The sequence below is a fragment of the Andrena cerasifolii genome, chromosome 7, assembly GCF_050908995.1.
Source record: "Andrena cerasifolii isolate SP2316 chromosome 7, iyAndCera1_principal, whole genome shotgun sequence".
Taxonomy (NCBI): Eukaryota; Metazoa; Arthropoda; class Insecta; order Hymenoptera; family Andrenidae; genus Andrena; species Andrena cerasifolii.
In genome coordinates, this window is record NC_135124.1 from 2,126,175 (window position 1) to 2,154,074 (window position 27,900).

The 27,900-nt window shown below is 39.1% G+C and overlaps 1 protein-coding gene and 1 long non-coding RNA gene across 6 annotated transcripts in view; one reads left to right on the top strand and one right to left on the bottom strand.

Annotated features, from left to right (window-relative positions):
* Jus (EB domain-containing julius seizure protein) overlaps positions 1 to 27,900 on the top strand; it is a 163,289-nt gene that overhangs the window by 2,641 nt on the left and 132,748 nt on the right. The window lies entirely within an intron of this gene.
* On the bottom strand, positions 4 to 18,173 carry LOC143371137 (uncharacterized). Its single transcript, XR_013085978.1, has 3 exons — positions 17,500 to 18,173; positions 12,625 to 12,862; positions 4 to 453 (listed from the first exon to the last, which is right to left on the bottom strand). It is a non-coding gene; the product is annotated as an uncharacterized LOC143371137 (long non-coding RNA).

A 27,900-nucleotide genomic window follows, 5' to 3' on the forward strand; every position in this document is an offset into this window, starting at 1 on the left:
TCGAATAGCATTCGAATACTTAAGTATTCGAATAGCATTCGAATACTTAAATATTCGAATAGCATTCGAATACTTAAATATTCGAATAGCATTCGAATACTTGGATATTCGAATAGTATTCGAATACTTGGATATTCGAATTATATTCGCCAAATAATTGAGCAACCGAAGTATTCGAATATTCGAATACCGAAAAATTCGACAAATAGTCCCAGCCATACTTCAGATTCGCAACTTCAATCGCCCGTTGCGTTGAAGAGTCTCGGTTTATTTCCCCTTTCCACATTGTGCTCCCATTTGTGTCCTTATTTCCTGGCGAATAAGCTTGAGCTTCCTCTTTCCAATCATTAAAGCCAAGCGAATTGCGCCAGCAATATCTTAGCATTCTCCGAGTTCCTTCAGGATTCGTCGATCTCGCGATAATCTTTTAATTCCCCCGTGCCACGGATATTGCTGGAACATTTTAAACAGAAATTTAGTAGGTGTGACCATTTCCGACTCCTTTTCTCACGTCCAAATGAATTGGTAATCTGTTTAGTTCGCTTGTGCCATTAGAAAAACAGCTTTCATATTACATACCCCTTTCAAGCGCCTCCTCATTTTTAATATGACCTTTTCAGAGTTGTGCACGATTTGATTCGGACGATCAATAGCGAATACGTTTTTATCCACTACAAAAGAATATGTTCGCCGTAGAATAAGAATGTCTTCGAATAGCATAAGAAGGTGAATAATATTTATATTCGAATAATTTCTTATTGATTATTTATTCGCATTATTTGTTATCCACATCCTCTGTCATTCGCTCGATATCATATTTAGCATTTGTAATTCGTTAACGAATAAGCATGTTCGACTAAAGAGATTTTATTTGAACAATTATTATTTATTATTATTTAGAATGTTGTCTTTACTACGCAGTACAAGAAAGCAAATATACCTACACCACGGGCCGCAAGGCGTAGTATAAGTGAGAGGACGGAGATTCTATAGGTCAAAATAAGTCAAAATGCTACAATAACTTTTTGCCGTACGAAGCTTGATTTTTCAAAAAATGAAATAGGTATATCATATTCAGTGGCTCACAGCCACAATCGTACACTCTTTAAAATCGCATAACTTTTTTTTAAATTAATCCAAACGCCTTGAGTTTTTTTAGAAGCTAGAAGGATTAGTTTGCTAAGTTTTAAAAAAAAATGCACTTGGTCGGAATAGCAAAAAATAGAAAAGGTCGTTTTTTAAACTTTTTTTTTGTGAGCCTGTAATGAAAATTCAAAAAACCCATTTGTAGATTGAAGTAAGTTGTACACGTGTCTAAAATTTCAAGAAAATCGAATAAGGTCGAGAATCGCGGAAATTCCCAAAATCAGCGATTCTCAACCTTATTCTGCGATCTTTAAGCGTTTATAGCTCAGAGCACCGTTAACCGATTTTCATGAAATTTTAGACACGTATACAACTTACTTCAATCTACAAATAGATTTTTTGAATTTTCATTACAGGCTCCCCCAAAAAAGTTGAAAAAACGACCTTTACTATTTTTTTTTGCTACTCCTGCCAATTGCATTTTTTTTCAAACGTTGTGAGCCACTGTACATACCTACTGCTTATTCGAAATACATAATTCGAATAGTGCTCAACTGTGGACTCTCTTAATCTTCTCTTCCAATGCTTAACGTGATTCTTTCCCTGATTTGATCATTTATCGCAAAGGAACTCATAAGTGGACCTAGTTATGCCGAAAGCAATCAACCAACAATGAATACATTGGATAACTAGGCCCAAGTGAAGCATTGTAAATTGTTTGAAAATTCGTATGACGAACCTCTTTGAGTTAATTTTCTCGTAGCAATCAAAACAGCGTAATTAGGTATTTGAAGGTTTACATTGTGTTCGCACATCTTAGAATGGTCATCCTGGAACGATGACGAGTTTCATGCGTTGTAAGAACGTTTTCAAAGGAAATAATCGTGAGCAGCGTACATTCGAGATTGCATCATTTGTTCTGTTTGATGAGCCCATTCAATGCGCCAATCGAAGAAGTTTATATCGATTGCTCGTTGAGAGAAGTTGTCTCCGTGAATATTGTTCTTAGATTTTTGGTAATGGAGAAATGCTATTGATCGATAGCTATTGAAATATCTTCATCAAGGAGAAACATTTCAGAATTAACCCTCTTATCTCTTTACTTTGTACAAACAGAAAAATTGCGATATTTGACAAAAGTCAGCTCGCAGAAGAAAAATTGTTTGTGGCAATAAACAAAAAACCTTGACGGGACAAAATAAGTTGCATCGTAGTAACTTTGTTCGATATTAATTTAGGTAAAAGTGTGTAATAATCATTTAGAGACACTCTGGATTTTTCATTTCGCAGTGCGTAGTGCAATGTAAATAAAAAGAGAAGGTTAATCAATTTCAGCGAAGTATAATTAAATTAGCATCGATCATGTACATATGCACATGTATAAATTATTTATTTATTTAATAAACGGGAATTCCCATGGTATACAAAACAAAAACAAGTGCAATGTACTATTGAATGTATTCTACTATGATAGAAGCAAATTCATTATAACTTCTGTGTATACATATATTTTTTCAATATTCAAGTTATACTTTATGCGGCATTGGAGCTATTTTGATGGATCGACAGCATATTTCGAAATGCATTTTCAGTCGAAGTATAGCTCCCATTCTTCATTATTATACGCATGTACACTAAGGCTGTTCGAGTACTCGAATATTCGAGTAGCTTGAAGTTCGGACCGAGTCGAGCCGAGTACCCGTGAAAATTAGGGCTCTTACTATTTCTGGGATTTACGGATATCCGAGTCTTGGGTATCCGAGTCTTGAGTATCCGAGTCTTGAGTATCCGAGTCTTGAGTATTCGAGTCTTGAGTATCCGAGTCTTGAGTATCCGAGTCTTGAGTATCCGAGTCTTGAGTATCCGAGTCTTCAGTATCCGAGTCTTCAGTATCCGAGTCTTGAGTATCCGAGTCTTGAGTATCCGAGTCTTGAGTATCCGAGTCTTGAGTATCCGAGTCTTGAGTATCCGAGTCTTGAGTATCCGAGTCTTCAGTATCCGAGTCTAGAGTATCCGAGTCTTGAGTATCCGAGTACACGGATACCCACAAAATGTATATTCGGATATCCGGATACTTATTTAATTTAGATTCGAGTACCCGAATATTTAAGGGAAATTAAGAGAAACTAAATATCCAAAAATGGCTTCCTTAACAAAAAATACCCATGTATGCATACCTGCAACATTAGTAACTTCGGAGAGGGTCTTCTTTACAGCGGATAATATTATAACCACCATATTATCCATAAAAGATCATGTTTGTCACCGGAAAATGTAAATAAACTTGTTTTTTCGTAACAAAATAGGAAGTTATTATCTTAGTGTGTATAACTGTAAATAAAATATTAATATAATTACCTTCGCATTTCTTGTTTTAATCACTTTACTTAAACTTGCCCTCTTTAATTAGAATCGATATAAAGAAAGCTTTATTCAGCCATGATGATAAAATATCCGAAACCGGGTACTCGGATACTCGGATCGAAGCACTAATATCCGGATATTCAGATCCGGATTTCGGTCCGGATTTCGAGCTATAACGAGCAAATCCAGATACTCGGATATCCGGATAATAAGAGCCCTAGTAAAAACCGGGTAACTTGAAAAAACCGATCGGCTTGATAAAACCGAGTAGCTCGAATTTTTTCGAGCGGCTCGAAAGAACCGAGTGGCCCGAAAAAATCGAGAAACTCGAATTTTTTCGAGTGGCTCGAATATACTTGGAGCAGATCGAAATTTTCGAGTAGACCGACTGTCTCGAGTAGCTTGAACCTTGAAGCTTGAACGTTTCGGGCAATACGAATGTTTCGAATATTTTAGGTTACGAAGAAAAATGTAAGAAGAAAAGAAACATAACATAAAGAGAAGTGTATGATTACGTTCATAAATACACAAAAAAAGGAAAAAAAGAAAGATTTGAATTTAGTACTTATTTTCAAAAGTTACAGAATATTTCCATTTATAGCTTACATTTTAATTATTCACATTACTTATTGAGAACCATTATTTAAAAACATTCGTATTGCCCGAAACGTTCAAGCTTCAAACTTCAAGCTACTCGACACAGTCGGTCTGCTCGAAAATTTCGATCTGCTCCAGGTATATTCGAGTCGCTCGAAAAAATTCAAGCTTCTCGATTCTTTCGGGCTGCTCGAAAAAATTCGAGTAACTCGGTTTTATCGAGCCGCTCGGTTCTTTCGAGTTACTCGGTTTTATCGAGCCGCTCGATTTTTTCGAGCTACTCGGTTTTATCGAGCCGCTCGATTTTTTCGAGCTACTCGGTTTTATCGAGCCGCTCGGTTCTTTCGAGCTACTCGGTTTTTACGGGTACTCGGCTCGGCTCGGCTCGAAAAACCGAGCCTGGCTCGGCTCGCTTTTTCCGAGTACTCGAGCAGCTTTAAGGAGGTTCGATACCTCACTTGCGGGGCAGGCGGCGAGAGGGGTAAGCATATGCTTATACATGGGAGCTCTGCAGTGATACCAATCTTAGATAAAAAAAATTATGTAGACAAAAATGTTATTTACATGTCTATTCCTAATAAAATTATTACTACATATTTTGTTTTGGAATTCAATTAAACAAAAAGTATGTTTAATGCAGTTAAGAATATAATATTTTCATTAAAAGTAGCGTAAAATATGCGAGCGACATGCGGCAACGTCGCTTTGCGTCCATCTTTTTTTCTCTTTCCACTTTACACTTGTGGCATCCCTTTGCGCGTTCGTACTGGTTCGCATCAAATTACTAAATACATGTTTACAGCTTGGTAGTGTTTTTTACAAATTTTTACTGTATCCTTTGTACAAGTATACGCTGTATAGATGACTACCTGGCGTACAGCGTTGCCACGTTTCAAACAGTTCCTTCAGGCAGTTCCAAAATACGAGCACATTGCTGTCTATTTATTCAATTATCTAATAAACCGTACGGTAAATGTCCAATTTTTTTTTTTAGAATTTCATAGGAATACTTAAGCTTTTCATTGCAACATTTTTTAGGACTTTCTCACTATTTTTAAGGACTCTGTATAACATTTTATAGAAATTTTATCGCTTCTCCCATAACAGCCTGTGTATAAGAGCGCAACTTTGATTTCAATTTTTTCATAAACCGTGCTGTCAATCGACTTGAAATTTTAACACAATGCGGACTACACTTTGGACATTAGATCAAAATACTTTTCAAAGATTTCTCATTATTTTTGCTCCGGTATCAAACCTCCTTAATGCACACATAGTGGCTGCTATTAAGGTGGAATCAGACGGCGCGTGAATTGGCGATCTTTGCGCGCGAATCGCCGATTCACGCGCCGTGAGATCGCTCATGGCTCGTCACCTCGCGCTCGCCAAGCCGACTCGCCGAACCTGGGCGAGCCGAGGAAGCCCGCCGATACACGTGCCGTGTGATCGGTTAAGCTTTGTTTACATTAGTCAAGTAATTCAGCCTAGTGAACTGAGCCCAATGCTCGGCCCAGCTACTATGCTGTCCGCTCTACCACTCGACTCGGCTAATACTCGCCCGTTTACTCGACTTTTTACTCGACCAACTGTTTACACTAGTCGAGTTAGATACGCTTTTTCACACTCGCCACTCTACTGTACCGTTTACTTGACTAATGTAAACTAGGCTTAATGGATCGCCGACTGAAACTCGGCATGCCGACTTGCCGAACCTGGGCGAGCCTGGCCGAGCCGAGCAACCTCGCCGATCCGCGCGCCATCTGATCGGTCGTGGCTCGCCGACTGAAACTCGCCAGGCCGACTTGCCGAACCTGGGCGAGCCTGGCCGAGCCGAGCAACCTCGCCGATCCGCGCGCCATCTGATCGGTCGTGGCTCGTCACCTCGCGCTCGCCAAGCCGACTCGCCGAACCTGGGCGAGCCGAGCAAGCTCGCCGATTCACGCGCCGTCTGATTCCACCTTTAAAAATGTATATGTTTGTGTAGACTGTAGTGTAACTGCAGTATATTTACAAATTGCGCAAGGATAGGGTTCCAGTTAGGTACTACGTACTGCACTGAAGCGGTAGGGTTTTATTCGTGGCTATCTAACGCTGCAAAAGTGCGCGAGGGAGATACACAATTAAATACATTCAATTAGTTAGACATCTTTTACGACTTTCTACGTCATATTAATCTCAGGGAAAATGGCGATTTATTTATCTGTTTGACTGTCCCACTTAAGGGGACATTCTACTCTCTCGGCCGAAAAATCTGCCACTTTTCGGCGATGGTTTTTATAATGAAATAAACACTTAACGTTTTCGAATTTCGGGGGTTATATTGGACCACTCTTGAAATACGAGAAATAATATTTGCTGTTTGTTTATTTCATTTGTTCACATAAATATTTCGCAGTGAAGTTGGCGGCTTCGGAATTGCTGGCGGTTGAAATTTCGGACGACTGGATCATCGGAAATAAAAGAACCAAACATATTTCTAATTCGCAGGAGTATGGTTATCTCGCTTTCCACGAAAGAACAATTTCGGGGCAAAATTATTAAAATGGGAGTCGATCAAAGTTGAAAGTACCGAAAAGGGCATTTCTTCTCTGCTTAATAGATATAAAATGTGGGAAAATATTAAAAAAAAATTTAAGATATTTATGGTTAGCGAGATAGCCATACTCCTGCAAATTAAAAATATGTTTGGCTTTTTTATTTCCGATGAGCCAGTCGTGCGAAATTTCAACCGCCAGCAATTCTGAGAACGCCAACTTCACTGCGAAATATTTAAGTAAACAAGTAAAATAAACAAACAACAAAGATTTTTTCTTGTATTTCATTATAAAAACCATCACCAAAAAGTGGCGGATTTTTCGACCGAGAGAGTAGAATGTCCCCTTAAATGGGACAAAATGCAGTAGGATACGTCATATCATAATTTCGTTACAAAATGAGAAGGCAAATGTATCGAAAACTAGAACAGCGACGAAATAATGGAAATACAGCATTACTGGGCGAAATTGAATAAAATACAACGAGAAGTGAATAAAGACGTCAAGAACCTAATCCCGAGCTAACCCAAACTTTATATTCACGTTACAATCGATAGGAAGATAATTCCTTACTAAAAAAAAACAAGTTAATATTGTGTTAATAAGGTTTTTTTTCATGAGGATTCATTTTCGAAGAAGTTGAGTTTCAATATTCATTGTGCAATGTGTGTAATCACCAACAGCATCTTACAATTAGTGGCTCGATAAAACACACTTTACACATATTTTGTGCATCAATTAGGAGAATACACTCAGCAACTTACCACTAAACACAAAATATTTTTTTTTCAATTAAAAGACTGTGTAACATTATTTCTATAACTAAAATACTATAGCTATACATATTACTCTGAAATGTCGCGGCGCCTAAACTGAACCACGCAAATTTATACCCCAATTTTTCATGCATTTAATGATTTTTCAAATCGTTTTCCCTTAAAAGGAAAAGCTCGGTCGAGAGATTTTTAATAGTAGATTTTTTACATGTAAAGTACCTTCCTGTTCTCTAATGGTGTAATGTTGTTACATATAACAGCAGTAGTATCGTGTATTGTTCGGGGAAAGTGTAAACAAAATTGTGATTGGTAAAGGAGCAATTAAATTTTTTTGCTCGAAAACAGCGCCAGACTTTATAAAAGCCAAGAACAAATGTCAAATTATTATTAGCTGCGTGTTCCGTGAAGGGATATGGATGGATGGCTCTTTTCTTTGTACTTCCATGTGCCAGATCATTGAAAGCTGACGAATGGCTTCATGCCAAGTTATTCCTAAACAAACCCTAAACAAGTTCGCATTCGCTGCTTCTTCACATATAGACATAGAAGCATCAGGTAGGGAAGATAAAGGTATTCGATAGGTACCTACAACTTTATGAAATATCCCAAGCATCGTGTGACCGAAGAGATCTCATTGACTTCAGATACAACGGTTGCCTAACATTTTCATCGAAAATATTTTCTTTGTCTTTGGAGTTACAGAAAACTATTCTACAAATAAAATTATGATATTATAACATAACACATGGTTCATTTAGCCCGGTTACTTCAAGAAGAAAATAGAATCGGTTTAGTTTTCGAGTTGCTCGATGAAATATCCTGCAAAAGGAATCGTAGAATCTACTTGCCACAAATTGTAGGGTAGACCGGGGCGGTAGTAACACTTTGACTTTGGAATACGATTACGCAGTAACTGTTACATTTACATAAAAAATTCTTATTCGGACATGTTATTTACTTATCTGACATCATTGGGCCACAACAGTTTCACTATGCGTCAAGTAATATCCAAGTTATTAATAAAATGAGAAGCGGGTAAAGTGTTACAGCCGTCCCTGACCCCGGGTGAGTTGTAACACTGCATGGAGTCGATAGTAGCGCAAATTTAACTTTAAAAATTAAAATATTTATTGATTTAAATTATAATAATAAATGAAAAATGTAAAATCTATAACCAATTATGTGGTACCGCAATTGTGGCAGAAATAAAAGAACGTTTTGGCTGGTGCATTCTTCATCTGCTCAATCCTCAGATTCAGTATATTGCACCCATTTTTCATTTGGTTTGCTTGTGCTGTGGTATAGGATTCGATGCAAACGAGACAATATTACTCGCCTTCTTTGTCACTATTCGATTCTGTTGCGGTAAAACCGACCCCGACTACCGATGTTACAATCGCCCCCGCCCGTGTTTTTGAACTTAAATTATAAATTTTGACTAACGAGTCTCTTAAAAGTGCTAAGTAACGATCAATACTACTTTAAAAAAGGTCCAATTACAGTTTAACAAATTTAACAAAAACATACTTGCAAACGGAGTGTTTATATTACAAGTTTAAGTCAGTCGATAGCAGCACAAATTTAACTTTAACAAAATTACAATATTTATTGATTTAAATTATAATAATAAATGAGAAATGTAAAATCTATAACCAATTATGTGGTACCGCAATTGTGGCAGAAATAAAAGAACGTTTTGGCTGGTGCATTCTTCATCTGCTCAATCCTCACATTCAGTATATTACACCCATTTTTCATTTGGTTTGCTTGTGCTGTGGTATAGGATCCGATGCAAACAAGACAATATTACTCGCCTTCTTTGTCACTATTCGATTCTGTTGCGGTAAAACTGACCCTGACTGCCGATGTTACAAAAAGAAAAAGTTACTTTAGGGCAGCGTTGCTCCGATGGGCGGTCCGAGAGCACGAGCATGCATCGCGTTTTCCAAAGTTCGCGGAAGGTGGCGCTCGAAACCGGTGAAGTTGCGGGCATGTAACGGATGAGGAAAACTCTAGTAGTGCGCGTGTAGGCTCGTACACGTAGGCTTATGTAACTGGGACTCTTGGAGCCTCAGTGTTCTATATTTTAGGAATTGGGAAAATAAACAGGAATTGACTAATGATTAAACAATAATATTATACAATTGGACGTAATATACGTGAACAGTGCCACTTACACCTCTGATTAACAAAAAGTTTCTTATTAAACGATTTTTATTCAGCTTCAATCCTTTGTTTATTTGTTCGTTTGTATGTTTGTTTGTTTAGTTTGTAGTAGGTAGGATGGCTCAGTAATAACGGGCCTTATAGAAAATAGAGATATAATATATATTGAAAGAACAGGACATAAGAGAACACACACTAATGCGTGACTGCTTAACGCACGCCATCGAAGTCGACTGGTAACTGATCGTCGGATGGATTCGGGTCCTTCCGACGGCGATCGTTCTCACGTACGCCGTTACCTCCCGAGTTACCGAGTGACTATAAGTTCAAATCTAGAAACTCAATTTCAACCCACTTCCAACTATCCAATAGACTTGAAACTTTGCAGGCATACGCAGTTTGGATGACAATACAGAATTATGAAGAAAAAGAACCCCCCCCCCCTCCCAGGGGTTTAAAATATGATCCAGTTATGAATAACTTTAATATATCCCATAACCACAAATCCAAAGGACTTGAAATCAGCCTGTAACTATAAATCAAATCAATTTAATCGACATGATTAAAGTCATCAGCATGTAACCCATCCGTTACATGCCCGCAACTTCATTGGCTTCGAGCGCCCCCTTCCACGCGAGCTTTGGAAAACGCGATGGATGCTTGTGCTCTCGGACCGCCCATCGGGGCAACGCTGTTTTAGGGTATCGAAAAGTTATTTTGTCCACTACCCATGTTCATTGCGTATCTGTACTCTTAGGACATGGATGTGTGTATTCCAAATGTCATTGTTCATCATATATCCAAAATTGGTGTTAATATTTATTATATGTTTTGAGATATTTAGCGTGTTACATTCGCCCCCCCCCCCTCCCCTGTTACTACCGCCCCAGCCTACCCTACTTGCCTAACTGTTCTTTAATTTTTCGCAAAGTATGCTTACATACAACCTGTGTCATTTATTTGTGTAGGTACTTTTGATACTTCTACGCGTACTCCCTTCTTTGCAACGGATAGGAGATTGGAAAAGCTATGAGCAGCGGTGTTTCAAGTATAATGATCGATTCTGAATTCTGGTAAATCACAGAAATATACAGAGTGGCCGGTTATTCATTCACTGGTCTCCTTAAGGCAGGTGATTGGGGTAATAAAAGGAAGAAAAAACTGTTTTACATGCATATAAAAAATATATAAATTAAATTTTTATGTTAAACGATTTTATTAAAAATGTAGTAAAAACTAAATTAAAATGCACTAAAAACTAAAAAATAATTATTTTCTTGTACTTCAATTTTGATGGTGTTAATATCACTTTAAATAAAATCGTGGGGCACGATATTTCATAACAGGATATGAATCACTTTAATACTTCAACTTCTGGTTGCGCATGGTGCCCCACGATTTTATTTAAAGTGATATTAACACCATCAAAATTGAAGTACAACAAAAGAATTATTTTTTAGTTTTTAGTGCATTTTAATTTAGTTTTTACTACATTTTTAATAAAATCGTTTAACATAATTTTTTTATATATTTTTTTATTGAAATCGCTTTGCTAATATATAACGTAGCTAAGCTGATTTCGAATTGTTTTGAATTGTGGTTATAGGCTGATTTCATGTCGATGCGACTAGCGTCCCGAACGCAGCGGGTTTTTGTCGTTTTCGTAAAGAACGCGAGTGGCTCATTTCAAGTCGTTTGGAGTTATGGCTTATATTTATTGATGACTGGGTAATTTTTATTGGAAATTGGATATTAAATAAATCAGCCTTCTAGATTTATATTTTAATTTTATTTTTAGCAGCTAGGAAAGAAAGTCTTTCAAAGACAGTATACCGAACAGAAGTGAGCTCTTCTCTAACAACGGTCTGTTTTATCACCGTTGCCAGATATTGAAACAAAAAGACACTCTGCACACGTATCATTATCTTTTACTATATTCAGGTTTCCCTGAATATTCAGTCATTTTTGCCTTTTAATAATTATAGTAATCCAACAATTTTTTCACCCGCTCGGGCTTAATTTTTTTTTTTTAAATATTGTATTGTCATCCAAACTACGCACGGCTGCAAAGTTTCAAAACAATTGGATAGTTGGAAGTGGGTTAAATTTGAGTTGCCAGATTTGAACCATACAAACATACAAACAAACAAACAAACGTTTAAGAAACATGATGTGATACACCGATTGTAGGTACCTATGAGATATAAATCTTTACAAAGACGTAACCAGAAATGGCAGCGCGTAGCGGTAATCTGAACTGATAAACTCATCACAAACGTAGATTTATTTATTTATCAAAAAAAAGAGCACCTATATCACCGCAGATATCATGATGGTCATTTTGGATATCTAGATACATATGTACATATTATTTTGCAACATACCTATGTAAGTAGTGGTAATCTTTCAAAACGTAAAGCTATCTCATTAATTCGGCGGGAGGCGCTACTGGGTAAAATTTACCACAGAGGCGGTAGTTGCTAAAATATGAAGACTGAGTTTTTGTTACAATTTTTTAAAGAACTTTAATTAAGATTTTAAGATATTTCATAAATTTTCTTTGATTCTTAAAACACTGTACTTTAACATAAAAATTACAAAGTTAAAAAAAATATATTCTGAAACCGTGATTTTTACGTTTCAATTTTAGGTATTTTTGACCCGGTAGCGGCAACCTGTGTTACAGTATGGGGTGCGCCTCCCGCCGGGTTAAGTGCTCGTTTCTGGCACCATGTTTATAGAACATTTTTTTCCTCATTTTACCTCCCTAATCTAGAGCAGTGAATAACCGGTCACCCTATATACTATTCAAAGCTTTTTACATGCTTCGCGTTAACAGCAACGTGATTACGCAATTGCGGGGAATAGAAGACTAATTCTATCGTGGCGCAATTAATCGTACAAGCATTTAACGTAAAACTCGGTGAGCAGTTAGCGGTAACGATCTTGCAGTGTAGGTCAATTGAATGCGTTTCAATTTCAGTTGTAACGAACATTTAGGCAACAGCAAATGTTCGGTACTAATCCACCCACACACCAGCACACACTTCGATATCGTGCCCCGATACAGTTTTCGTGACATTCGTGCGTGCAAGGATTACCTTGGTAAAAATTGTCGGCTGTGCGCTCGCGGCTAATCAATACAAAATGATATCGTATTGCCAGCTATCACCCAGCAGCGGTGGCACCGTTGAATGTCTGCGACGCATTCGCAGAGCTGTACGCATCCACGGGCATAAACTGCATTTAACGGACTACCCAACAATTAGATGACTCATCCGTAGCTGTATGCAACGTAATCGCGCGCCGGGGACTTCGTCCAACAGTCTCTGTCAGCCTCTGCCAAACACAATAATGAAAAAATTAGTCGCGCTACTTGCATGATGAAATTCTCAGCTTCGGACGTGACGTGTCGCATTCCCGTCCAACACGGAGTCCTCTATTTTATTTGCTTAGAAAGGACTTCCTGCATTTTGACTTCCATTTTGTTAAGTACTCCTGTATATGCACATTGTGCCATTCATTGTGCAATTCTTTGGCCTTTTCCTAAAATGGCAAACTTGCGAAAAAATTGTTAGGTTGAAAATATTATTTTACACTTTTAATAACTAATAGAATTGGGAGAATATTGCTTTGCGCGTAATTAATTATTATATTATTAAGTAAGTAGGTGCCTTTTAGGATACGTACGTCACGCGAAAATATATGTACAATGGAGCAAAATGTATTCAAAGCTTTACTTAGCAAAAATTACTACATAATTGGAACGTGTATATTGATGTGTATCTATATAGTTGTTACTGTGGATTTTAAAACGTATTTGCTCTTTATTTAAAAATTGCAACCACAGTTTATTTGATTATTTATTAGTCTAAACATACTTGTTTAAAAGCATATACTCGTAATATAAAAGATGGCCCCTGTCGATACTGAAACTAAATATACATACATGCAGGTTTTGTAATTGTTGTATGTATTACCTTTCCAATCAAGTTAATACACGCATTATTCGAGTCATTCAAGCTCACAAGCACTTTCATATTTCAGTAATATTTGGAAAATATTCGTTACATTCGACTATTTTTAAATTTCGAGAGTATAAAATTATTTGAGTAGATTCGGCCGAAGGTACTTTAAATTATTACGAACTGTATTATCATTTAATTAAAAGATATTTCAAGGATTCACACAATCTACTTTGGGTAGATTAACACAATTCCTTTTACAGAGTCAACTGTTTAGGTTCGAAAAGAAGGAAATGAATAGTTTTTAAACGATTTTATTCAGATTCGGTCCTGTGTTTGTTTGTTTGTATGTTTGTATGTTTGTATGTTTGTATGTTTGTATGTTTGTATGTGTGTATGTTTGTATGTTTGTATGCTTGTATGTTTGTATGGTTGTATGTTTGTATGGTTGTATGTTTGTATGGTTGTTTATTTGTATGTTTGTATGCTTGTATGTTTGTATGGTTGTATGTTTGTATGTTTGTATGGTTGTTTATTTGTATGTTTGTATGTTTGTATGTTTGTATGTTTGTATGTTTGTATGCTTGTATACTTGTATGCTTGTATGTTTGTATGTTTGTATGTTTGTATATTTGTTTGTTTGTTTATTTATATGTTTGTATGTTTGTATGCTTGTATGGTTGTATGGTTGTATGGTTGTATGTGTGTATGTTTGTATGTTTGTTTGCTTGTATGTTTGTATGCTTGTATGTTTGTATGCTTGTATGCTTGTATGCTTGTATGCTTGTATGCTTGTATGCGTGTATGTTTGTATGTTTGTTTGTTTATATGTTTGTATGTTTGTATGGTTGTATGGTTGTATGTTTGTATGGTTGTATGTTTGTATGGTTCAAATCTGGTAACTCGAATTTAACCCACTTCCAACTATCCAATTGTTTTGAAACTTTGCAGGCGTGCGTAGTTTGGATGACAATACAATATTTAACCCTCGAGCGGGCGCGATTTGTGAACTCCGTTCACCGATCTGCGTATTTCCTTCATTAGGTCTCGGTAATACAAACATTCTCTCCGCGCGATCGTGGTGTGTTTCAAGAACCCTATGATGCTTGCGCCAGTTGATTTTCATTTTTGATGTTAAAAATGTTTTACATATACTATTTTTGTGTTTTTAAATACATTTACTGCATTTTTGGATACATTGCTAATATTTTCCCACCACATTTAATTTAAGTTACCACTGTCAACAGAGAAATCGTTTCTGAAGTGTAATATATAAGGGGGCTAAAATGATTATTTTCAACTGATGAACTGAGTTCACCACGCGTCTGCTCGTGTACCTCTCATAGGCGCGCCCGCCCGAGAGTTAAAAAAAAAAATTAAGCCCGAGCGGGTGAAAAAATTACCCAGTCATCAATAAATATAAGCCATAACTCCAAACGACTTGAAATGAGTCACTCGCGTTCTTTACGAAAACGACAAAAAGCCGTTGCGTTCGGGACGCTAGTCGCATCGCGATTTCCGAAAATACACAATTTATCAAGAAATGATCCGTCACGTATGTACGAATAGTAAAACTAAAACTTTGCAGGCGTTCGAGACAGGAGTACAAGAAAAAAATTATTTTTTAGTGACTGTAGCACCACAACGTTTAAGCAAACTGTTAAACTGTATACAGCCATAAAAGATATTTGTAAAGAAGTCTGAGCTGTGAAATATAAATCCACAAACACTAAAAATTAGAAAATGAAAAATATATAAAAAAAAATTATGTTAATCGATTTTATTAAAAATATAGTAAAATCTAAATTAAAATGCACTAAAAACTAAAAAATAATTCTTTTCTTTTCCTTCAATTTTGATGGTGTTAATATCACTTTAAATAAAATCTATGAAATATCGTGCCCCACGATTTTATTTAAAGTGATATTAACACCATCAAAATTGAAGTACAAGAAAATATTTACTTCTTAGTTTTTAGTGCATTTTAATTTAGTTTTTACTACATTTTTAATAAAATCGTTTAACATACATTTTTTACTAATCCTTCTCCTATTCGTGTATCCATTAGTTCCGAAATTATTTGCTCTTGTAGAAAATAAAGATACAGAAGACCCGAAAAAAGCTTTTAAAACCAAAAAGTAAAATTTAACGTAAAAATGAAATCAGAAAATGTTAAAAAAACTTTCGTAATAATTTCGTATGTATGTACATACCACATGAAAATACAAGCCAATTTAGGTCAAACAGAGTTGAGGGGAGCAACGCGGTTAAACAAATTATGCAAGTGGTTCTTTTTCCCTCCAAGCACGGAAAAGACGTCCTCTAAGAGGAAGACGACCTTTTGAACTATTACTATTAGATACGTGAGAAATTTCATTTGGTCGAAACTCGTAAGCAAACTGATCGTGGGTATACAGCTATACACGCATTGCCGATAAAAGCCTTGGATTCGCTTCGAGTAGGTATTTGCATTTTGCGGACTGACGCGAAATGGAGCGTGGAACATTTGAACATTTTTCAAGTTTAGCCTGCACAGAGAAACAAGAAAAGGAACTCCTTCTGCCACTACCTATTCGACCGTTACTTACGGTGCATATTTTTGATTAGCAAGTATTCTGATGTATTATATCATATTTCCTGTATTTCCAAACGTCGGACGAATTTTTTTAAACTATCCTCTACATTAGAATAAGAGCATATGTAAATATCATGTGAAAATCGTTCATTAGGAAATTATTACTGAAAAAAGTTAGAACACAATTACTTCTACTTTACTGTAGATTGTAGAGCACAAATACTAATTAATATACTTTTAGAAAAAATATTCAGGTAATAGGTATCTCAGAATCTTCTGATAACTCGTGGATTCTTATACAAGAAGAACAAAGTAAAATATGAGACGATACAAAGAAAATAATTTGAAGAGAATCCTACTCTGGTGTTATTAGAAACATAGGCCAATGTGGGTGAACTTAAAATGTGAATAACACAAGGAACTTCCGTGGAAATCACTTATAAATAAATGCAAAATGTTTAGATGTTTCCAGTTTTTATTAGCCACCTTACTTTACGTTAATTTATTCTAATGATAAACGTTATTCGTACAAGTGGGCAAAATTTTGCGGCAGGTAGTGTAGGTGTAACGAAATTCTTCATTGATACATATTCCATACATATGTAGGATGTGTTAACGTAAAAGCGTGCGTGCAAGTGCAAAACAGAATGTTAATCCTCGCGATTAAAGGGGGGAATCCTATTTTTGGGGCTAAAAACATAGCAAAATTTGGGATTTTATTTTTAAGAGACTAGCGATTCGATTTATCTGAAATTTGAACCATGCTGTTGCACAACTTTGCAGATGTTGCAGTTTCTTTTTTATTAAGTTTTAATAATAAATGTAGGACTTATGCACAATCCACCAACACGCTGTGCAAAATTCATCGTCCGCTGATGTGCATGATATTTATCTTCCAGCTAATCCGAAACAGAAGAATGAAACGGCGTTTTACTTTATACATATACGTGTGTAGCTTCATTTTGGTGAACCAGAATAAAACAAAAGAATTTATTGAGGAGACTGGCGAGTTGTCAAACAGAAAGGTCTGAAGCTTTAATTTTCGCTATCCAGTTTTGCGCCAATTTCCTTATGTAACAAAATAAGTATATAACTTATCGGTGTTCTGGTTCATAGAACTGAAGCTACGTATATATAAACTAAAACGCCGTTTCATTTTTCTGTTTCAGATTACCTGGAAGGTAAATATCGTGCACACTAGCGGACGACGCATTTTGCGCGGCGGGTTGGTGGATCATGCATAGCTCCTATATTCATGATTGAAATTTAATAAAAAAAAAATCGCAACTTCTACAAAGATGCATCAACACATAATCCAAATTTCAGATGAATCGAATCGCTAGTTTTTTTTTAAAAAAATCCCAAATTTTACTATGTGTTTAGCCCATAAAATAGGATTCTCCCCTTAAGCAGTACATAAGTACATAGGTACTTACAGTGAGGAGTGCTAAATTTTATGATTGTGGCGGGCCCAGGCATAGATACAGGCGCCCGTACAGACAAATGAACTGTGCAACGAGAGGCAACCGATGTTAATTGCAGTCGCATGCAGTTCAGTTAGTACTCGTTTCCATGCGCTAAGCATAGTCTATAATGTATAGTCCCCGTAAGGCATAAGAACCTGACCGGCTCGGTTTCAAAATGAAGGCGGCCTTAGGGCGTGTTCTAATTACGCTGTAGCGCTTGATAAAAGGAGTGGGTGCAACACATGTGATCCTCACAAAAGGAGTATCCGACGTAATTAAGTACCACGACCTGTTTGTCGTAGGTTCCTTGCCCCAAAATAAATCTCTTATAATCGAGGAGCAGCGGCGACGCTCCGTCTAACAAAGAAGCTGACCGAGAATACCGGCGTGGGAGATAATAAAAACTGAAAATTCCAAGGATCGAGTGTACGCCCAGTGGCTTCGGCGCGTCAAGTGAGCAACTGCAGGTGTTGTTAATAAGTTCTTCAGTGAGGAGGATCGTTAAGTTTAGTGTCACGCGTGTATGGGAGATGTCATCTGTTTTCTCGAAGGCAATTGAGCAACAGCTCTACTTTTGCACGTAGTTATCGAATTCGTACAATTCTGGGAATATGTAGAAATGTACATTAGGAATACCTATATATTATGGTGGTAATTTAAATACATACCTATATGATCCTATTGGATAGAGTGGATGCACTTACTTTGCCTTCTAATTTCTTAACGGAGGCAATGTTTCTATCCCTGAATTTAATTTTTGAAAAATGCTGCGACTGCTATACGTGTGAACGTTTCTTTTGCAGTTGCGATACTATTATGTACATAATATACAGGGTCAGCGTTTTATCCTGCAACCCGCGCTCGCGCGAGCTTGTAAAATGGCAACAGCGCCTCACGGACGCATTCCACTTCAACCATGCACCGGCCCAGCGGAGAGCTGCCAGCGGCCGCTGGACAGCAGTGATGCCCGAGGTCAGAAAATTTTAATATGGTCTCTTTCAAATTAACGTCGCAAAGAGCTATTGGGAATTTCCCGGCCCAGGTAATCCAGCAGATTACATTAACAGAAGCCGGTATAGGCGTGGTGTTGAGTAGGTAAAAGGTTAAAACATTCAGCCACAATAATTGTAGAAAAATATTCAAACACCGCTACAATCAAAGACACGTCCCATTAGTTACCCGTTAGTCCGATCTCTGCATGCACTGCATTAAGGATAAAATTATAAAAAAAAAACAGAATAATAAATTCTGAGGTTTGCAGAACTAACACATAATTGAATAAAAATTTAATTTCTCAATTTATGAAAGTAATGATACAGAAACAACTAGCCTATTGTTTATCAACACCATGAATTTTAAAAAGAGCATTAAATACAGTATCAAATAAACAGTTTGCAAAAGCTTTTCGCAACAATTATGGTTAAAAAATTAATAAAAGAAAAATTAAGTAAATGTAAAATATGTTAAATTATCCATCATTAAGAGGGAATAATTTTTTCTCATTTTTCGGCGCAAATTGCATTTCAATATCTTTTATATTTCAAAAGTTATACGAAAAAGGCCCTAAATTCTTCAACCCGGGGCGGGAAATTTCTAGTAGCTCTTTGGCGACGTTAATTTGAAAGAGACTATCCCAAAATTCTCGAAGCTTGGACATCACTGCTGTCCAGCGGTCGCTGGCAGCTCTCCGAATGCCGGGACGGTGTATGGTTGTAGTAGAATGCGTCCGTGAGGCGCTGTTGCCATTTTACAAGTTCGCGCGAGCGCGGGTTGCAGGATAAAACGCTGACCCTGTATGTTAGCATTGTCAAATTTAAGGGGAGGTTTCGGTCTAGAGCCCAAAAGAATAGGTGATATTTAGGAATTAATTAAAGGAAAACTACTATATATAATTCAATGGGACTTTTTGCATTGTATTAAGGATATCTTAAGTTATAGAAATATATTTTTTATTTTATAATTAATCATTACAGACGGCTCTGGGTAGCCGTTAAAGTCAAGGCGTCAAAAAATTGATCCAAATCGGTGGGCGCTGTATCTCCAAAAGTTATTATCCGATTCGACTGAAACCTTTTTTATTTTGAAGATTATTCTTCTGTCTAGGGGGAGGGGCTAGAAAAAATGACAAAAAATGAAATTTTTTTAAAAAATAACGACACTTCAAGTCTGAAATCACTTTTCCCTGTATTTTTCGTCCTTTCAACGCCTTCGAAAATTATAAATATTTAATTTTCTGTACATTTTTCTAGCCCCCCCTCCAGCCAGAAGTATATTCTTCAAATAAAAAAAGTTTCAGTCGAATCGGATAATAATTTTTGGAGATACAGCGCCCACCGTTTTGAGAACACTGTTTCCAGAAAAACACGTTTAAAGTTTTACGGGAGTGCCGAGTGGCCGGGTGTTACCCATGCATTTGCTGCTACTCAAATGCCTATAACTTCGGGAATTTTACGAATTTCAACAAATCCTTTTAAACACGTATTCCTAAAAGATTGAATATTCGAAAAATAAAATAAAAAAAATTGACATTTAGACCGGGACCTCCCCTTAAAGGTGAAGTTTCATGGCGCGTGGCTCGGCGAGTCGGCTCAGCTCGTCCAGGCTCGCCCAGGTTCGGCTAGTCGGCTCGGTTCGCCCAGGTTCGGCGAGTCGGCTCGGTTCGCCCAGGCTCGGTGAGTCGACGAGCCATGAGCAGTGATGCCAGAATCGTGGGACGTGGGCCAAATGCTTACCCCCACTATGACCTACCGTCGTCTCCCACTATGGCCTACCGTCATCCCCCACTTTCTTCTCATCGCACTGCACAGAAGCATATCCCTGCTTCTGTTCATGTGAGCTGTCTGTTGGGCTGCCGAGCACATGTACAGGAGTAGGGATATGCTTGTGTGCAGTGCGATAGGAAGAAAGTGGGGGCGACTGTAGGCCATAGTGGGAGACGACGGTAGATCATAGTGGGGGTAACCATTTGTCCCACGTTCCACGATTCTGGCATCACTGGCCATGCGTAATCCCACCGTGGGATTCCCACGGCGCGGGATTCGGCGAGTTGGCCCGGCTCGCCCCAGGCACGGCTCGCCATGAGCAATCCCACGGTGCGGGGACTCGGCGAGTCTCACTCTAAGCTCGTCGAGCCAAGCGCCGCCAAATTTCACCATAAAAGTCTGTGAACACATATCAGTTCCGTGTCAGTACCGTTCCGTCGTGCCAGTGGTAAGAAGATAAGGGGCGTAGAGGGTCGCACGCCGGAACGGTTCTGACACGGAACTGACAAGTGTGTTTAGACCTTAAGGGTGAGGTCGAGGGCGGATGGCCCCATGCTGTCCTACGTTCGAGGATTTTATGGCAGGGATTTAGCCTGTGTGCGGTCCTGACATACAGGGTATTCCAAAAATGCTGCGGTACCTTGCAGGGGGTGACACAGGGGGTGATTGCAAACAACTTTTTCCTTTGCGAAAATGTTCTCCGCGGTTTCGTTAACGAGATATTAACAAAAAGCACCGACCAATCAGAGCGCGAATCTGGTGGCCGAACAAGCAACTGGGCATGCATCGAAGGACATTGCGTAGAATGACAAATGAAAAAGACGTACCAAATAAAATCAAACATTTTGTCATGATTTATTTGACATTTAAAGTGAATAATGAATAAAGGATAAATGGATGAAAATCATGTGTAATGTAAACAGACGAATTCACAGTTTTTTTTTTTAGAAGAATCGTGTTAATAACGTAGCCACGAAAAGGTAATGTAACAGGAAATGAACGAAAAGTGATCGTAGTTTGTTATTGTGATAAAACTCCCTAATAACGGCCAACACTGTTGCTGATAATGAACAAGACTGTTTAAAAATCCCAAAGAAAAATGTATGTACGGAAATTTGGAGAATTATCGCCGGAAATTAGCCATAGTCAGTGTTAAATTTAATGTAACTAATAGTAACTAAAACTCGTCCTTGTCGGAAATTCACCTGCAGCTTGAAAACCTGTGTTACTGGGCAGGGGTGGCTTTAGCATACTTGGCACCCCGGACGAGATTATCATAGCGCCCCTCCAGGGGCACGAAAATCAATTAGCAGAACAGATACAAATGAATAAACGCATACAGCTGCGCCCCTACAGATTTAGCGCCCCGGGCGGTCGCCCTACCTGCCCCCCCCCCTTTACGCCGGCCCTGTTACTGGGTCACTGAACCAATCCTAGTCGACGATACGATACCACCCAAAATTAATAGTCGCAACTTCAATTGCCTCCGGGTTAATGTATCGAATATTCACGTCACTGCACGACTACTAACACTGATCACTTAATTCATTTTTTATGGAACGTGTTGTTCCTACGTTATACAATTTATGGAAATGAATTTTCAGTTGGCGTTCGGAGCCGTGAGTATTCCCTATAGTATACAGTGTGTACCAAAGAATAGGGACTCTATTGCTGGAGGTTCTGGCCACAGAGTGGGGAAGGCTATGCCTTCTGGTATGCGAACTGTGATAGACCGCCCAGTCTTTACCCCAGAACTGTCCTGGAGCGAGCTTCTTACAACCCTTCAAAAGTCATTTCTAACATATATTTGATGAATATCAAGTAGGAGGTGTGCTAGATGTAACTGCTACAATTTTCTGTCAAGTTTTTAATATTAACATAATTCATAAAATATTAATCTGATAATTGAAGAAAATTCGAATATGCCATCTATCGTTAGTAGTAAACATCTTGAATTTGTTTTCAAGTACCTACAATATTCAGGTTTCGCACGAATCAGGGAAAAACTAGGCCCATCGAGTAAGAACCATTTTGCTAAAATTGTAGTAAGTTGTAAAATTGTTGAGTTTGTAGCAATGAGTGCTCATAAAAAATGCATGCAGAGTTTTTCTTTAAAATAAAGCCAACTTTATTGTCCAGCCTGCAGGTAGTTTAAATTGAATTTACCAGCTTCGACATGTGACATTAACTCGTTTTAATTTTCATTTAGGAGTTGCATATTCTAGAATGTTTTGTGGATTTCACAGAAATTTTACAAAATCCATAAATAACTGTACCTAAACAGGCGATCGAAAGGAAATAACGCGTGTTTTATACTTGGCTTTTGCTAGTAAATTGACACAAAAATCTTTTAAACAAAGAGTTAAAATTCTGATCGCGAAGTGTGTCTTTGTTAAAGTCATGTAAAAATAGAAGCTTGTAATAACACGAGAAAAAGAAATTGAGAAGGGATAAAATTATTCCGTCGCTATTGATTTTATTGTTCACGGGAGGCTGAGTGTCATCGAGAAACGGAAAAAAACATTTTGTTGCTGATATCGGAAATATGGTAAGATTTGAAATCGATAGGTACTACCCTTTCAACGCAAAACGCGAGGGAAGCTTATAAAACACGAATAAACCAGAGTTTTGTATAAATCAACAACTTCAGACAACTTGACATATTCACTGCAACAAAACCAAACAAAAAAGCAAATTGGAACAAAAGGGAGATAGAACGAATTTTTGTGTTAATTCATTGTAAACTAAAGGGACTGAAACTTATTGTTAATACATAATATCCTCAACGGGGAAGGTACTACAACTTTTTGAAACTGTTTATATTTCTTCTGAATTCTGAGAATTCTATCCTTCGCAGCGTTTTAAACTTTAAAGCAAAATCAATGGAATTGAATCTTGAATTCCTTTTAAAGAGATACAGTCGCAGTTGTACCATCTAGCAAGTAACTCTGTCGACGCAATTTTCGGAGCAAAATAATTATTTAGTGGCAAATTATTATTTGTACAATTTCGACACAAAACTATGGCTAAATTACATTAAAGCTGAACGAGAAACTCAAAGATATAGTGGCAGATAATTCAAATATAGTGCATAAAATAGAGCATAATTAACATGTAAATGCTTGGAAATTCTATCGCGAACAGTTTTTTACGGTACGTGAAAGCAGGGTTATTTCTCTCCCGTTAGCAAAGAGTTGCCTTGCTCCCTTGGAACTAAATTGTGAAATCATTTCCTTAGACGATAACCATCTTCCACGCAAGCTCTCATTCCTGGTATTAGATTAATATTTAATAGTATGTATACTGACCAAGTTTCAGGAAAATTACGTGTCGCAACATTAGCATGTATATAGCTAAGGTAGTCAGAAATATGTAGGTATTTATTGACTGTTAATACATATGTATACTTTTAAAGTATGGTGGTATAATAACGAAGGAGAGACAAAGTATATAATAATTAATAAATAATTTTGTTTAATAATCAAAATGTGTAATTATCGATAATGAAATTTTAGTGCAGCTGCCCTAAAGTCCTTTTCAGATATATTGGCCGGTGAGTTCGGTTTCACGAGCAGCGCGCGAGGAGAAATCAGCCACCACCATCTGACGATCGTGGATTGGAGTTGCGTGGCCTCCGAAGGGTATGGTGGGGGTAACGGGAACGCAGCTCGGCTCCGCCTGAACGAAGGCGCGTGGCTGTGTTTATTCTTAGCGCAGTAATTGTGTGCGTTACGAAGCTATGCGTAAACCAGTACGAGATGAAGCTATCGACACTGTATTCCACATTAGAGCACACCGGTTTCGCGCAGGCATGACCCTCGAGAAGCGTTGCTACGCCCGACTCCCCGCTTAACCGTCTATGTTTTTCTCCGTCGCACGGCCATCTACTCTCTGTGTTAATTTTTCGTGCGGGACGTTGTCTACGTTGACAACGGTCAGGTCCCGCGTATAGGATTTATCAGTTATGCCTTGGAAACCACCACGACCAATCGCGTGCGGTTCAAACCGTGGGTAATAGTGGGAGCTGCGCAGATCGGTCGCAAATCGGTAGGGGCGTCGGTATGCTCTTATATGGAATGCAGTGGAGAAAGAATCAATGGTCTAACCAATAAAGCTCCTGAATTTTTTCGGAGCTAACGCACACCTATTCTGATGTATGTATTTCTACGCTAAGAACTCGGTTTGGCCTACACGTCAGGAGCCTGGCGCTATCCCCACCACATCTGACTCGCTCTTGTTCTGCGAAGGCGAGAGCGAGATGGAACGAGAGCAAGAAACGAGAAAGTGGTGGGGACGCTTCGCTCCGTGTTACGTACCTCACGGGCACCGAATCCCCACCGCGCGACGAGCAGGTCTAGCCCGAGAGAGAGTGAGAACGTAGAGAAAAGGAGCAGCGAGGCAGGCAAGCGGTGTGGTGGGAGAATACCCCTCACGAAACTCACCGGCCAATATATCTGAAAACGACTTTAGTAACTTGGTGACCTATTTAGTAATCATAATGATTTCAGCACTGTACCTACTCTACCAAAACGTGTATTTACGCTACGAATCAATAATATACTCAGATAGCACAAAGGAATCTAAAAAACGTTTTAAAGACGTCCGCCTCAGACTTTCGAGACTTCGATCCATTGCACGCCCACGTTATCGATGGCTTTCGAACGCCCCTTCCACAAGACTCTGGTAAACATCGTGGAGCTCGGGCTCCTTAAGGGGGCTATTTAGGCAGTTGTTTTCCGTGAAAAACACTTTCTTTGTAATGCATTTGTAAAAGAAAATGAAAGCAAATGCAGGGGATATCCTTTCATCCAATGTTTATTATTATCATAGAGATTGAAAAAAAGTTGGTATGAAATATACATTCATACCAACTAAGTAGTCACTTTTTCAAGTCGATCTGAACCTCCGTTCATTCGCAACTACAGTATCGTCTCGTTAGCGGCTTGCTGGTCAGGACCGGCTTTGAGCCCGTATCGTGAACGGAGCCCTAATTCCGAGTGTTTGTTTCTCGCTTCTTTCTGGCCGAAGGGGGGGGGGCGAGATGGAACACTGCGTGCGCGGCGACCGTGCGCGATGGTCGCAAGCGCTTACCATGAGCACGAAAACCACTTCGCAAAATCTTGACGCAGGCCCGGCTCACGGTAAGCGCCTGCGACCATCGCGCATGCCCGTCGTGCACGCAAAGGACAGAGTGTCAGGCGTCCGAAAGACGGAACGAGACAAAACATCAACGCGTTGTCTGTCTCGTACCGTCCTCGCTCGGTTTCAGTGCCTGTCGTTCGCTCTCCTTGCATCTCGCTCTCGCCTTCGCCGGAGAAGCGTGAGACAGAAGTGGTGGGGATAGCGAAATGTCCGTATCCTGTACACCAAACCGAGCCTGTAAGGAGGAAATACTGTAACAGCAGATTCTACGAGCGTCGTGGCGGCTTCCTGGGCGGATCCTTTCGGCGGATCCCGCTGCGCCATGTTGGTGGTGGGGGTTGGACAGGCCCTGGACAGGTGCCACTCTTGCCCGGAGTTAAAGCAAGGATCAATGTTCCTTTTTGGTTTCGGACACTCCCGAGACAAATGTCCCATCACATTACAGTTGTAGCACTTAATTTCCAGTTTGGATAGTGCGTTTTCACTTTTGAAGGGTGGCCCTCTCAATGCCCTGCTCCCTGTCTGACTCTTCGCTGGTTCAGAACATGACTGGCTGGCGGGTGCTGCCCTATTTTGCAGATCTTCGTTTTCTCTTGAAGATTTAATACGTTCCACTCGGTGTCGATGCAACCGCTCTTGGCTTAACACGTTGTGAAGAAGCCCGTCTACATTAATGTGATCTCTTGCTGAGGCACAAACGCATAGACCAGAGTCCCACAAGGATTTACTCACCCGTGTCTGCGAAATTCAGATTTAGTTTGTGACACAATTTGACCTTTTCGTGGTAATACGATGTGATCGTCTCGTCTTTCTTCTGTACCCTGCTAGTCCTCTTCTTCCAACTGTCCATCATGCTCTCCTGGACGTAGAAGGTCGTTTCAAACAACACCTGAAATTGCTGCCAAGTTTGTATTTCTTGTTTCCTTGTGTAGTGCCAGTGCCATGCTCCTCCTTTTAAATGTGTTCATGCAGTCTCCAGTGCAAAATTATCTGGCCATCTATGTAGAACTTGCATCCCTTTCAATTGCTCTAGCCAATCTTTCGCAGCGACACCCCCTTCTTCGCCGTCAAAATCACGTATTGTGTTTGACTAGTCTGGCATAATATGATAGTTAAGAGTAGACGTAGGCTGAACCTCTGGGTGGACGGAAAGTTGTTCGAGCATTCGTGCGAACAGTTTGTCCCTTTTTCGATTCTCCGAGGCCATGTGCTCAAGTAGTCGCGCGAAGACATCGGGATTCAGCCCTCTGGACGCAGAAGATTGGGGAGCGGGGTTCCCCTCGACTCGGAATACACCGTCGCATTTCCCACGAAGGCTTGACTATGGTCATCGGACGTCGGTACTTCCTCAGAAAAATCGTCTCGCGTACCATCCTCGGCCCCGCCTTGGCCTAGGTCGCGTGCTTGTCTGAGGGTGATCATCCACTTCCCCGCCAGGTCCATCTCATGTGGCCTCGCGATCAGTTCCACCTTCGTGCCAGTCATAGGTGCACTCATCGACTGTAGCGCACTTTTTAACTCAGCCACTTTGAACTCAGTCGGATTCATGGTGGAATCAGTACATAAATTTCCCACCGTATACCTCTCTCGAACTATGCGGTTCAGCAACGTTCAAACTGTCAACACCGGCGCGCTTAGTAACTGCGAAGTAAACAACGCTGACCTCTACACGTTGTTACGAGGTAGAAAAAGCACTCGTGCTTTCTCAGTAACATTTAGAGTTTATTGAGATAGACTTTTGTTACAAGATGAAAACCGTGCTTAAGGATAACGCAATGACGATGTGTTCGAGTCTGTGGTCCGTACTGGAGTCTCTGGCGTCGTTTTTGTTTTATAAGCCTGCTGAGTAGGGGGGGGGGGGAAGGTTTACTCCACCTCCTTTCCTGTGGGCCGTCCCTCTGAGCGGGAGCCCAGTTACCGGCCTGAGTGAAGTATAGTGGTGTTACCCACATTATGTAATGGTGAGTTTTGGTTTGGGGGTTTCTTGCGGAAAATTTTCAAAAAAAACGCTTTTCTTGACAAAGCTGAAAGAAACTTGTTGGTAGAGCAGCATCCATATGGTTGTAAATTTAAATAAGTAAATTTGTAAATTTAAACAAATCGGTGAAAGCCGAGAGAAAGTTTCCTAGACTGTGTGTCAGACAACATGCAGGAGGACCTTCTAAATTTGGGAAGTCCAGTTAGGTAAAGCTTATAGAGCAAGAAGCATGCGATGAAAGTACTGAAACAGAAGCTAGAAATTAAAAACAGAGAGGGAGGATAGGAAAAGGAAAAGGAAAAGGGAAGATATGGGGGGCGGGGGGGGGGGGGGGTAGAAATAACATGAAGGGAAGGTTTATTTAGTCATGAGGAAAGGAATTTTAACTCTATAAGGTATTTTATTGAGATCATAGGTGCCCGTGATACGGACGAGTGGATTGGGGTGATCGGAGACCAGGTAATTTTCAAAAAGTATAGCAATGAAGTC